We start from the raw sequence: 14766 nt of genomic DNA, 5'->3' as shown, positions 1-14766 counted from the left end.
ATCCTTGACATCATTGGGTCCGTCTCTCCTCGCTGGTTTTCTTCAAATTGCAGCCTGCTGCTGCGGTGCGGCCGCAGATCGTGGCCAAAGGGGTGTGCCCTAAGGGGCAGGTCTCGCCCATTGGGAGCCCCTTGGAGCTGGCGAGTGAGAGCTCAGGTTGTATAACTTTAATTTGACAATATGGGTAAAAGGAAAATTAAGCCTAAGAGCTCAACCCCTGCTGTTTCTGGTCCTATGGATAGACATTTAACATTTCCTGCAGAAATTCCATCACAACCTTTACTTGATATGAACTCTCCCACATCAGGAGCATCGTTGAGTCCCCCTGAAAGGACACCCCCCCTTCATCCAGTATCTGGAGGTAGTGGGAATATTACCCCCGCTCTTTCTACTGGATTAGTGGTTTCATCTATTCAGATAAGTAAACTAGTTTTTACTGAAATACCTAAACCACCTGAATTTTCAAGTGTAGTAGAGGATCAACCACAAACAGTGGGAAAACAAGATATTACCCTTAAAGATTTGTGGTTAGGTATTTCTAGAGTTGAAGGGTTTCTCAGAGAATCAGTGAAACAAACTTCGGACTACTCACATTCTGTGTCTCAAAAGTTTCAGAATGTGGACTCTAATTTAAGTTGCTTGGATAAAAGATTAAGTGTACTTGAAACTCAAGCTAATACATTGCAAGCTGTCTCAGTATCTGCAGTTAAGGATTCTACAATGTTACATTCTAAAATAGAAATGTTGGAAAATATGCACAGAGCGAGGAACCTCCACTTGGTTAATTCCCCAGTGACTCATTGTTATCTTTTGAAATATTGTTAAGAAAATTTTTTAAAGAAATACTGGGATTACCCAATGCGGAGAATTTCCCAATAAATAATTGTTATTATATTCCGCAAAAGAAAATACAATCTGACCAGGAGGTGGACCACCTGGTAACAGAAGAAATAAATCTGACAGTTTTTGGAGGATACTCAGGATGTGATTCAGAGTAGGTCCACCATGGTAATAATATGCATGAGTGAGATAGATAAAATGTTAATAATGAAACTTTACTTTAAAAACAGGTTGACTAAATTTTGTGGAGATTTTGTTAGGATTTTTCCTGATGTCTCAAGGGTAACGCAGCTAAGAAGGAAAGAATTTTTGAAATTAAGAACAAGTCTTAGCACTTGAGGCATCTTTTTACTTAAAATTTCCTTGTAAATGTCTTGTTAAAATACAAGACATTGAATATATATTTTGGGATCCCATTCAATTACAACAATTTCTAATAGCTCGAGAACAGAAATGAGTTTTTACCTTTGCCATTAAATGATTCATCACTGAGACAAATGGTAGGATGTCAGAGTTCCAAATAGTTGGGAATGATCAAGATTCATATGAATCAAGAACAATCTCTTAGTTTTCCTTATTCTGTTAGTTTGTAAAGTAGCATGTCTCCCCATTGTTGTGGATTTGAAAAGGATTTTTTGTGTTGTATATTATTGTTAAATTTGGTGATAAAAACCTTTTTTTCTTTGGTATCATTTGATATTGTTAACTATTAAATTCATTAAAAAAATTTTTTGTTTGGTTTTTTTTTTTAACTTTTTGTGGTCTGGGTATATGCAAATAGGACTCTGTCAGATCCAGGGAGGTGAGGAACTCTCCCAGAGCCACCACCACAATGACAGAACGAACTGTCTCCATGCGGAAACGCATAATCTTATGTGCTGAATCGACGTAAGTTAGGTCTAGAATGGGTCAATTGTCTGAGCCCTTCTTGGTTATGATAAAGTATATGGAGTATATGCCCAAGCCCAAATCTTCGGCCGGTACAGGTTCTATGACCTGAATCTCCAGCAACCTTCTCACTGTGGCCTCCACTTTAGAGTGCTTTTTCTGGTCGGCCTGTTGGGGAGTTCACAAACCAGTCCCATTAGGGCCAGGTGGATGATTTCCAGAACCTAGCAGTACGAGGATATCTAAGCCCAGGCTTGCAGAAAGTCAGAGAGCCGTCCCCTATCTTGAGATGGACTGCCCTGGACCTGGTATCATTGTGTCTTCTTGGAGGAAGAAGCAGTACAGGAACGGGATACCTGGTTGCGCCTGGATCCAGCAATCCTGTTTGTATCCCTGAAAGGGTCTCTGGGACGTGGCTCCTGAGCAGACCCAGAACCTCTCTATTCTATCAGGGAAAGATTTCGGACGACGATCAACCACACTGGTCATAAGATCATCCAGGCCCTTCTCAAATAACAATTGCCCTTTGAAAGAAGTCAGTTAAGGGTAGCTTTGAAGGTGGAATCTCCAGCCCATTGTCTGATCCTGTACATTTTGCGGGCAGAGACTGAATAAGCCAAAGCCTTGTTCATGAACCTAATAAATGTCGTATAGAGAATCAGTCACATAATTCATTCCTGTCAGAAGGAGCTAGGGCACCGGGTCAGCGCTTTTGCGCTCCCAGGTCCGTTACCTAGAAACATAGAAAGATGACGGCAGAAAAGGGCCAAAGCCCATCAAGTCTGCCCACTATAGACCCTCCCCTTAAGATTAGCTAGTGTTTTGCCCTGACCCTCTTAGGGATCCCACATGGGCGTCCCATTTATTCTTAAAATCTGGCACACTGCTGGCCTCGATCACCTGCACTGGAAGCCCGTTCCACCGATCAATCACTCGCTCCGTGAAGAAATACTTCCTGGTGTCGCCGTGAAATTTTCCGCCCCTGAGTTTGAGCGGGTGCCCTCTTGTGGTTGAGGGGCCTCTAAGAAGGAAGATGTTATCTTCCACTTCTATACGTCCGGTGACGTATTTAAACGTCTCAATCATGTCTCCCCTCTCCCTGCGCTCCTCTAGAGTGTAGAGCTGCAAATTGTCTAGTCTTGCTTCGTACGGGAGACCTTTAAGCCCTGAGACCATTCTGGTGGCCATTCTCTGGACCGACTCGACCCTCTGCACGTCTTTGCGGTAGTGTGGCCTCCAGAATTGCATGCAGTATTCCAGATGAGGTCTCACCATGGCCCTGTACAATGGCATAATGACAGCAGGCTTTCTGCTGACAAAACTTCTACGGATGCAACCCAGCATCTGCCTTGCCCTTGAGGAAGCCTTCTCCACCTGATTGGCAGATTTCATGTCTGCACTAATGATTACTCCCAAATCTCGTTCCGCTGAAGTCCTGGTCAAGGTCTCCCCGTTCAAGGTATAAGTTCTGCACGGGTTTCTGTTACCTAGGTGCATGACCTTACATTTTCCAGCATTGAAGCCCAGCTGCCAGGTTGAGGACCAGCATTCCAATGTGCGCAGGTCCTGCGCCATACTATCTTGTAAATTGCCCTCGCCTACCATATTACATAGTTTGGCGTCGTCGGCGAATAATGTTACTTTACCTTGAAGCCCTTGAGTCAGATCTCCTATGAATATGTTGAAGAGGAGCGGACCCAAGACCGAGCCCTGAGGCACCCCGCTGGTCACCTCCGATGTCCCAGAGAAAGTACCGTTAACCATCACCCTCTGACGTCTGCCACTCAGCCAATCTCTGACCCATGCCGTCAGAGTCTCTCCTAACCCCATTGATTTCATCTTGTTTAACAGTCTGCGGTGTGGGACGCTGTCAAAAGCTTTACTGAAGTCCAGGTACACTATGTCCAGTGAATCTCCTTCGTCCAGTCTTTTTGTTACCCAGTCAAAGAAGCTGATGAGGTTTGATTGGCAGGACCTACCCTTGGTGAATCCATGTTGATTGGGGGTCCCGTAGATTCCCTTCGTTCAAGACCGTGTCCAACTGGCGTTTGATCAGTGTTTCCATGATTTTGCATACTATTGATGTCAGTCTCACCGGTCTGTAATTTGCAGCCTCTGTCTTGCAACCCTTTTTGTGTAAAGGAACGACGTTAGCTGTTTTCCAGTCCAAGGGGACTGTCCCTGTACTCAGTGAGAGATTGAATAGTACGGCTAACGGTTCTGCCAGGACATCACCTAACTCCCTAAGCACTCTGGGGTGCATATTGTCCGGTCCCATGGCTTTGTCCACCTTGAGTTTTGTTAGCTCAAAGTAAACCTCGCTGGGTGTGAATTTAAAATTCCGAAACGGGTCTTTTGTGTTTGACTGTGGTTTCAATTGAGGGCCGGACCCTGGCGCCTCGCAGGTGAAGACCGAGCTGAAGTATTTATTTAGTATTTCTGCTTTTTCGGGATCTGATTCTGCGTAATTCCCGTCTGTTTTTTCAGGCGTACTATCCCGTCTGTGGTTTTTTTCCTGTCACTGATATACCGGAAGAAGGATTTGTCCCCTTTCTTAATGTTGTTTGCTAGAGTTTCTTCCACTCGAAGTTTGGCCTCCCTGACTGCCGTTTTGACCTCTGTGGACTTGATCCTGTGTAGCAGTTGATCTTCGCTTTTCCCGGTGCGTTTGAAGGAAGCAAATGTGTTTTTCTTCTCCTTAACGAGACGTGAGATCTCTGCGGTGAACCACTGGGGTTTGTCCTTTCTTCGCTGTTTATGTGATGATTTTATGTAACGGCAGGTTGCCTCGTGTATGACAGATTTCAGGGATGACCACATATCCTCCACATTCTCTGTCTCAGTTTGGTCCTGGAGTGCCTGATGGACGAAAACTCCCATACGTGCAAAGTCTGTTCCTCGGAAGTTGAGTACCTTTGTTTTAGTGTTTGATCTATGGAAACCTTTCCTCAGATGGAACCATATCATGTTGTGATCGCTGGAGGCTAGCTTATCTCCCACGAAGATTTCTGAGACGCTTTCTCCATTGGTGAGTACTAGGTCAAGGATCGTTTGGGCCCTAGTGGGCTCCATTACCATTTGATTGAGGCGTGCTCCTCTTATGGAGGCTAATAGCCTCTTGCTTCCGCTGGTTGTTGCTGAAGGTGTGCTCCAGTCTACATCCGACATATTGAAGTCTCCCATTAGTACAACGTCCCCCCTTAGCGCGATATTTTCTATGTCTTCGATTAGTTCCGTGTCCTTGTCTTCCGGTTGTCTCGGAGGTCTATATACCACACCAAGATACAGGCATTTTTCTCTCCCTCTGGCCAGATTCACCCAGAGGGATTCCCCGGAGTACTTGACTTCCGTGATTCTGGTGGTTTTGATTCCTTCTTTAATGTATAGCGCTACCCCTCCGCCTAACCTGCCCTCTCTGTCTCGACGAAGTAAACTGTAACCCGGTATAGCCATATCCCACCCATGAGAGTCCATGAACCAGGTCTCGGATATTGCCACCACATCTAAGTTGGCATTCACTATCTCGGTTTCCAATTGCAGAATTTTATTGCCTAAACTGTGTGCATTGACATACATGGCCCTCCATCCCTTGTGTTTGTTAGGGCTGTCATGCGTGCTATGGGTGCTTACCTTGGGCTCAAAAGGGCGGTTGTGTCTCGCCTCCACTGGATGATTCCTTACTGCTGTGGAATGTGAGTGGATGCCCTCCCCCAACTTACCTAGTTTAAAGCCCTGCGAAGTAGGCGGGCTAGATGGTGTCCAAGTACGTTTTTACCTCTTTTGGTCAAGTGAAGTCCGTCCGGTCCCTGCAGTCCCTGGAGTGCCTTTCCATGGTCCAGGAATCCAAAGTTCATCTCAATGCACCAGTTGCGAAGCCACTCGTTGGTACATTGGATGCATTCTTCCCTGGCTCTTCCTCTGTCTCTAACTGGGAGGATGGATGAGAAGACCACCTGTGCACCCGTCTGCTTCAGCTTCCTACCCAGGGCTCTGAAGTCATCGGGTATGTTCTCTAAGGTGTTCCTTGCAGTGTCATTTGTACCTATATGGATAAGAAGCATAGGGAAGTGGTCAGTAGGTTTTAGTATTTTATCGAGAGAGGTGGTGACGTCACGAATCCTGGCTCCAGGGAGACAGCAGACCTCCCTCGACTGCAAATCTGGTCTACAAATTGGACCCTCGGTTCCTCGCAGCATGGAGTCCCCGATGACTACCACTCTGCGCTCCTTCCGGGGGGATGATCAGCGTGGTTTGGAGTCAAAGTTGTGCGCTGGGTGTCTTCCCGAGCTTCTTCCGCTACCTCCTCGGTAGTAATATCCTAGTGTGGCAGGCACACGTTACAAAGGATGCCACAGAAGCGGCTTTGATTCCCCAAAGCTAAAGCCTCGAAAAGCCTCTTGAGAACCACATCCACTCAGCAATCCTGCATATACTTCAAAAACACTCCACCTTCGCTCGGAAGTGAGGAGTGTTTAGTAACCTATGCTACTAAGGAATCAACCTCAGGATGCGCAAATAACTGGTGACACTTCAGGGCCATAGGGTACAGAGTCATATTTCTTGCCACCTTAAGGGCACCATCTGGAGCATCCCAATGCTCTGTGACCAAAATGTTAATGTCAGGATGCGAGGGAAACGTAAAAGACTGAGATCTTACACCACTCATAATCAGTGATCAGGTCCAGGAAAACAGTAGGTTTAAATAAGCGCAGAACTATGGGATCATCCCCAGGAACAAGAGCCATCGTAGGATCTAAAGCACCCGATTGCAACCAGTATCCCGACAGGGAAGGTGCATCCTGCGACAACAAAGGCATAGTAAGAGAAGCATCATTGTCCATACCACCCTCAGAAAGGTCTAGCAGTTCCTGGCTAGATGCCCCCTTGTGCAGTGTCTGAAGTGCTGCCAGACTTTTCCTTAGGACAGCTCTCTGAAAGGCTTTCCACATCAAATTAACAAATTCTGGGGAAGAGCTTGCATCTCTTGGGCTCCATGGTCTCTGTGCACCTCCATGTAGGACAACCACTGTTCTAAGGGCCAGTAAGAAAAATGGCCCAAACCAGGGGGCTTACTGCCATTTCCTTGGCTCTAGAGTGCAAAGGGAGAGGTTATGATACAGGGCTTCCACTCTCCAGCAGAAGCCCTAGAAATCCTCCTCTACTTCACCACCAAAATATTCCTAAGAACATAAGAATTGCCGCTGCTGGGTCAGACCAGTGGTCCATCGTGCCCTGCAGTCCACTCACGTGGCGGCCCTTAGATCAAAGACCAGTGCCCTATTTGAGTCTAGCCTTACCTGCATTATGTTCTGGTTCAGCAGGAACTTGTCTAACCTTGACTTGAATCCCTGGAGGGTACTTTCCCCTATAACAGCCTCTCCTCCAAACAAGTGATCATCCTAGGTGACTTAATTTTCCTGACTATTCCAACACTTCTGACAATCCCACCTTAGCTGACTTAGAATTCAACCAGACAGTATCCACTCCCACACATTCCGCTGGTAACATCCTAGACTTAGTGTACATCCACAAGGACCTATCTTCAGATCTCCAACAAGTGAACTGCACCGTTACACCAATTCTATGGTCAGATCACCATCTTATCGAATTATAGCTCCAGCATGAAGCTACCTCAGCCCAACCAAAAGGCCCCACTTGAACCACATAAACCCTGATCTCAGACTCAGTTGATCCACTAGACATGGCTGCTGGTATTTGAGACCTCAGCAAAACCTGCAACCATGACCTCCATTCCATTGGCATGGCTGCATCTACCTGACACTCAGGAATTCAATCCCTCTATAATAATCTTGCCCGGAAAAAGTCACTCAGCCGTCCACTAACAAAACCCCTGCCCCCTGGTTTACCAATGACCTTCACTCACTGAAGATCACACTGAGGAAAGCAGAGAGGAAATGGGTCAAGTACCCGAACGAGAAGATTAAAATACACTGGAGAAATCTATCAACCACCGACAAATCCACCATTCTGGAGGCAAAAATCTCACTATTCACAACTACTGCGGAGAATTCCTTTTTTTTTATTTTATTTTTATTCATTTATCCAAATATTACAAGTATAATTACTCGTTCAAGAAATACAGAAATCATAACATACAGCAAAAATCAAAGAATAACTAACGGAAGCATCACTAAAGGGTTTAGATTCTTCCTTAGACTTCCATAAGTGCTGCAAGAGGGGAGAGTTAGAAAAATAAGGGAGAATTTATAAGTTTCAAGTTTTATTACCATTTGATGAATCGCTTATACAAACTTTCTAAGCGATAAACAACTTAAAAAGCCACAAGTTAGTGGACAAACAACTATTAGGGTAAAAAGAAAACTTACATAATTAAATATAACAACTAACAATTTTTATCTGGCAGTCCAGATTAAAGACAGACATGATAAAAGAAGGTTAGGGGGAAAAGTTACAATTCATTCTGTATTGAAAAAACAAAAGGGAAAAAACGAGAGGGAGGGAAAAGAATTGACTTCTGAAACAAGGTATGGTGTGTCAAAAATAAAATATTAAATATTAAAAGCATCTTGAAACAAAAAAGTTTTTAAAAATGTTTTGAAAGAGGTAAGATCTTTTTCATTTCTGATATAATGTGGCAATGAATTCCACAGTTTAAGAGCCATAACAGAAAACATGTCACTTCTTCTTGTGCCCACGATTTTCAGAGAGGGGACAGTTAATAAGTTTAAAGAAGACGACCGAAGGGAGCGAGGGGCATTGTGTGGAATAATCATTCTTGTCATAAATTGAGGTTCGTTGAAGGTTAGAACTTTAAATACTAGAAATAATATCTTAAAGTTAATACGGTGGCTAATAGGAAGCCAGTGTGATTTAATCATTAATGGTGTAACATGATCGTATTTTTTCGCTTTATGGATAAGTTTTATTGCCGTATTTTGGATTATCTGAAGCCGTCTTTTTTCTTTTTGTGTTATATTGATTAGAAGGGAGTTGCAATAATCGATTTTGGCTATGATCATAGAATGAATTAGTATATTAACGGATTTAGGGTCTAGAAATGTAGAGATTGAGCGTATCAGACGTAGTTTATGGAAACAAGATTTAACTATTTGACTGATGTGATTGTGAAATGTTAGATCAACATCAACCATTACTCCTAGAATTTTTAACATAGGTACTGACTCTAAGGGAATGTTATCGAGGATGAACGAAGACCTTGGCATTAAGTCTTTTTCCCAGGTGAAGAACATAGTTTTAGATTTTTGAATGTTTAATGCTAATTTATTAGAACTTAGCCAATTATCAAGTCTAATTTTTTATTGATTGCCATTATTTCTTCATCATTTTCCGGGTCAAAAGGTTACATTAAAAAAAAAAAAATGGCTTAGATGGCTTTCCCCAAGGTGTACCCAACTTGAGCCTCTAACCGTTCCGCTGGTTAATCCCTTGAGATCCAAAATGGTTCTTAGATGTTCAGGGAGAAAGAAAACGTATTTTAAATCCAGGTATCTGACAACACATTTGAAAGGATAAGCTAGCAAATAGGTGGCTCCTAATTTATTTGTTTCTTTCTTCATGGCTTCACGCCACTCCTGTGTGGACTTAGTAACATCAGGGTAAATCCATAATTTCTGACCACAAAAAGGAGTTCCTCCCTTTTTGAAATACATTTTCATAACCAATTTTAAATCTTGTTCAAAGACAAAATTCACAATTAAAAGTTGCTCTCTCTGACTTCAGATAGCGAGTTTTCTAATATTGCTGTGAGATTTTGCAGGTTTATCTTCACCCAGTACATAGAAACATGATGGAAGATAAAGTCCCGCGAGTCCACGAAGCGGGACCAGGCAGGAACGTGAAAAGCTCGTGCCTGCCTCGTGCCTGACGCTGCCGCAAGAGTTTTTGAGTCAGTTAAGGGAAGAGCAGGAGCGTTAAAAGCTCCTGAACTGGACAGAAGGATTTTAAAAAGTGCTCCTCTCTTGACGCTGGGCCGCGAGATTTCGGCAGTCAGCTTGGAGGGAAGGACAGGAGCGCTAAAAACTCCTACCATACAGCGCTGGACGGCAGAATTTTTAAAAATGTACCAGAGCCTGCCTGCCTGCTTCCGGGTGGGGTGGGGGGTACCCTGCCTGCCTCAGGTTGGGGGGCCCTGTCTGCCAGCCACTAGCCCTTCCTGCCCTGTCCCGGCCTACCGCTAGACCACCAGAGGGGGGACAGGGGACAGAGCCTGGCAAGGAGTGTGGGGTTGGGTACAGAGCCTAGCAGGGAGAGGTTTTTTTTGTTTTCCTCCTCTAAATTTAGGGTGCGTCTTATGGAGCGAAAAATACGGTAAATTTTCTATTAGAAGTTTTCTAAAAACTTCAACCGGAGACATAGCTTGAATCTTTGGGCAATTTAAAAAAAACTCTCAAGTTCAAACGCCTATTAAAGTTCTCAATCTGCTCAATTTTACGGTGGATAGAATTTTGATCTTTTATGACCTCAGCTACTGAATCTTTCAAGAAACCAATCTCTTTGAATTCTGTCCATACATTCCTGCTTTACTGTTTCTATAGTCTTAGAAAAAGCATCCACTTTAGTAACAAGTACCATCATGTATTTGGCCATTTTCTCCACAGCAACATCCACTTTCCTAATGGCTGCAAGAAGTATCTCCAGCGTGACTAGAGGATTTTCTGCCAGGTCTCCAGCTCTTCTGAGTCTGTTGGCAACAAAGGCTCCTACTACATCCAACTTTGGGGATTCCTAATCCACCATCTTGAGGCTGGAATCAGCACTCTGCCTCTCCGCTGGACAAAGAGGGGTGGAGATCCCCAGGGGCAACAAACAAATGTCTTGGCCCAAGAGGCCAAACTCTCCCTCACTCAGTCCCTCTGTGGGATCAGCTCACTCCGGGGTTGGCTAAGTCTCGATGCTTGAAAAACTGTTGAAGTGTCGATTGGCTCGGAGAGGAGGTAAGAGCTGACTGCTTCACATCCCTCACCATACCCTTCCATTTAGTATGTGACATTTTGAAAGAAAATGCTTCAAAGAGTAGCACTTAGGTGAAAAATAAGGAAATTTCCATTGAACGTTTCACGCTCAATCAAAGCTGTCCACAATCTTGACTCCCCTTACTAACTCGCAGCCCTCTGTACTGCGGAGAATTCCTAACCGATCCAGACATCTCTTTACCCTGACAAACCAGCTCTTCTCAACTGTCCAAGGTCACGGACAGAACAACTCTATAAACCTAGACAGTGAGGCCCTCATTGACTTCTTCTAGGACAAAATTGACAACATCTTTAATAACCTGGACACCACACCCAGCAATAGTCCCCCCCAAACACACTTCCCACACCACCCTGCTATCCCAACATACAAATCCCTAACCCAACTTCGCCTAGTCACACACAAGCTTATTGAAACATTGAAAGAACTCAAACCCTCAACACAATCCTTGACCCTTGTCCATCCTTGACCCTTGGATAAGTTGCATCTATATTCACTCGAGGAACGCAGAGAGGGGGGGGACATGATCGAGACGTTCAAATGTCACGGGCCGTATCCAGGTGGAGGAAAATATCTTTTTTCTAAAAGGTCCCATGGCAACAAGAGGGCATCCGTTGAAACTCAGGGGTGGGAAATTTCATGGTGACACCAGAAAGTATTTCTTCACCGAAAGAGTGGTTGATCGTTGGAATAGTCTTCCACTGGAGGTGATTGAGGTCAGCAGCGTGTCAGATTTTAAGAAAAAATGGGATTGGCACGTGGGATCTCTTCGGGGAGGGAGTTAGGGGGTGGGACATTGGTATGGGCAGACTAGATGGGCCTTGGCCCTTTTCTGCCGTCAGTTTCTATGTTTCTATCCAGCTTCCTCCTATCCAGAGACGCCTTAGTGGAATCCATCCTCCCCATCATAAACTCCTCCTTATCATCCATGAAGGTTCCACTCTGCTGGAAAACAGCCACAGTGAGAACATAAGAATTGCCGCTGCTGGGTCAGACCAGTGGTCCATCATGCCCAGCAGTCCGTTCAAGCTGCAACCCTCTGGTCAAGCTGCAACCTAACGGACACTAGCCCTACCAGTGTACGTCCTTGTTCAGCAGGAACTTGTCTAACATAATCTTGAATCCCTTGAGGGTGTGTTCCCCTATGACAGACTCGGAAGAACGTTCCAGTTTTCTACCACCCTCTGGGTGAAGAGCTTACTTACATTTGTGCGAAATCTATCCCCTCTCAATTTTAGAGAGTGCCCTCTCGTTCTCCCTACCTTGGAGAGGGTGAACAACCTGTCCTTATCTACTAAGTCTATCCCCTTCAGTACCTTGAATGTTTCGATCATGTCCCCTCTTAATCTCCTTTGTTCGAGGGAGAAGAGGCCCAGTTTCTCTAATCTTTCGCTGTACAGCAGCTCCTCCAACCCTTAACCATCTAAGTCACTCTTCTCTGGACTCTTTCGAGTAGTACCGTGTCCTTCTTCGACCAGTGCTGGACGCAGTACTCCAGGTGAGGGCGCACCATGGCCCGGTACAGCGGCATGATAACCTTCTCCGATCTGTTCATGATCCTCTTCTTTATTATTCCTAGCATTCTGTTCGCCCTCCCTCAAGAAACACACCCTGGACCCAAACAATTACCGCCCAGTCTCCAACCTCCCGTTTGTATCCAAACTCTTGGAACGAATAATACTTCACCACCTACTCCCCTTCATAGAAGAACAAGGAGCCCTATCCCCCTTCCAATCCGGCTTCAGAACAGGCCACAAACAGAGGCAGTCCTAGACATCATTGATGACAGCTGGTCAGTACTAGACAAATGAAGTGATGCCATATTAGTATTTCTTGATCTAAGCATTGCATACGACACCATTGACCACCAGTTTCTACTGCGCAGACTCACTGACATTGGAATCTAAGGCTCTTCCCTCCAATGGCTCACCTCATTACTACAGCAGAGAACGTAATCAGCACTTTTAGGCACAAACATATCAGAACCTAAACCCATCAAATATGGATTCCACCAAGGTGCCCAGCTTTCCCCTCTCCTATTCAACCTATACATAAGACCAGTCATTGATATTGCTCAGAAATACAGCATCAAAATTCACTCCTATGGAGATGACATATAGCTACTCCTCCCACCAGGTGACAACCAATCTGTCCAGCTCACTAACTCCAACACTGCCTCACCAAAATGAAGAACTAGATAACAAACAACAAACTCCAGCTGAATGCTGCAAATACAGAACTCCTATGGATCAGGGGGAAAAAAAAAGCCAACACCCATTATCAGCTACACCCGTCCAATGATATCTTGGGATACCACCCTCCTAACAGCAAATGACCAGGTTTGCAGCCTTGGTGTAACACTTGATGGCCATCTGTCCCTCTCAGCCCACATCTCGCAGATGTTCTCTACTTCCTTCTATTATCTGCGCCAACTAGGAAGGATCAAGCCTGTCATCACTAAACCCGACCTAGCCCAGCTCATCTACGCCTTTGTTCTCTCCAGGTTAGACCAGTGGTTCCCAACCCTGTCCTGGAGGAACACCAGGCCAATTGGGTTTTCAGGCTAGCCCTAATGAATATGCATGAAGCAAATTTGCATGCCTATCACTTCCATCATATGCAAATCTCTCTCATGCATATTCATTAGGGCTAGCCTGAAAACCTGATTGGCCTGGTGTTCCTCCAGGACAGGGTTGGGAATCACTGGGTTAGACTATTGTAACACCATATTTAATGGAATTACCGCAAAAGAACTCAAACACCTCCAACGAGTCCAAACCTCAGCAATCCACCTCCAATACAGCCTCAACTACCAGGGGACCCCATCTCCCCATTCAGAACATTGGCTGCCAATCAACAAAACGCGGCATGTTCAAAGCCCTGGTAATAGCATATAAAAGATTGACTCACTTCTAAATTGCACCAATATACCCCCACCCACCCCCTCCACTCGGAAGCAGAAATATGACTGTGTATCACCCCGGGAAGATATCTTCAAATGGAAACTACACGTAAGCGCTTGTACAGCCACTTTATGCCTCTACTTTGGCACCAGCTGCCTGCACAGATAAGATCCCAGGACTTGCTGATGAACTTCTGAAAAGCAGTGAAGACCCTCCTCTTCAGCTGAACACCCTACATGCAGACCCCTCCTCTTTCCCCCCTTTCTATAAAACTATTGCTCTACAACATGACTCAATCTACTACGACTCCTTTTTCTGCTGTGGCTCTACTTCAGCTTCATTCATGTACTTATGATGAATCTTGAAATGTCCTTGTAATGTATTGTTACATATTGTGAATGTCCTTTTGTACCCCATTCTGAGCTCCCGGGAACACAGGTTAGAAATTGAAGCAAGCAAGCAAACAAATAAACAAACAAACCAGACGCTCCTGCCAACCCTTCCTGTGCTGCGTGGCACGTACCACCAGGACGTTCTTCAGGCACGCAACTTTCAAAATTCTGGCATGAATTAGAGACAAAGGAGCCCAAGGACTCCATTCCTACCAGTTTTGAGGCAAAATGAAGTGTTTTGAAGCTTTTTGAAGAACTTTGAAAAAAATAAATAATTGGGAAAAATCCAAGATGGCAGCCGCCAGCATTTTGGTGCCAAAAACCGCTTCAAAAACAGTCAAACAAAAACCAGCAATTTTAGGATTTTAGAGGCGAGGGAACACATGGGAGCATGCCAATTCACCTCACCTTACTGTGCTGGCAACATGCTGCTGCCTGCCTCAACTCCAAAAGGTAGCTGGATCACAGAGAAGAGATCACTGCCTCAGAGAAAATGTCCTTCCAGCACTGAATTTTTGGGCTGCCAGCCAGACCAGCATCTGACCAAACCTCCACCCCTGCAGACCACGACAATCAAAAATAAGGGGGAGAAATGAAATGTAGCCGGCACCCTGCAAGACACCACTGAGCTTCCTACAGATGCCTAATAGCATGGTCTCAAACCACTGCAAAGCAAAAGGTAAGCAATGCTAACCAGGGACAGTCCTGGGCTCAAAATAACCCAAAACAAAAAATACTTCTGCAGGCTGGCTAACAGATACCACAGGCTG

General features: G+C 44.9%; 1 protein-coding gene across 1 annotated transcript in view; it reads right to left on the bottom strand.

The window, feature by feature from the left end:
* CDC20 (cell division cycle 20) overlaps positions 1 to 14766 on the bottom strand; it is a 164646-nt gene that overhangs the window by 131717 nt on the left and 18163 nt on the right. The gene's annotated exons all lie outside the window — the stretch shown is intronic.

This window comes from Geotrypetes seraphini, chromosome 12 (genome assembly GCF_902459505.1).
Source record: "Geotrypetes seraphini chromosome 12, aGeoSer1.1, whole genome shotgun sequence".
Classification (NCBI taxonomy): domain Eukaryota; kingdom Metazoa; phylum Chordata; class Amphibia; order Gymnophiona; family Dermophiidae; genus Geotrypetes; species Geotrypetes seraphini.
This window is presented reverse-complemented; position numbering and strand designations above follow the sequence as displayed.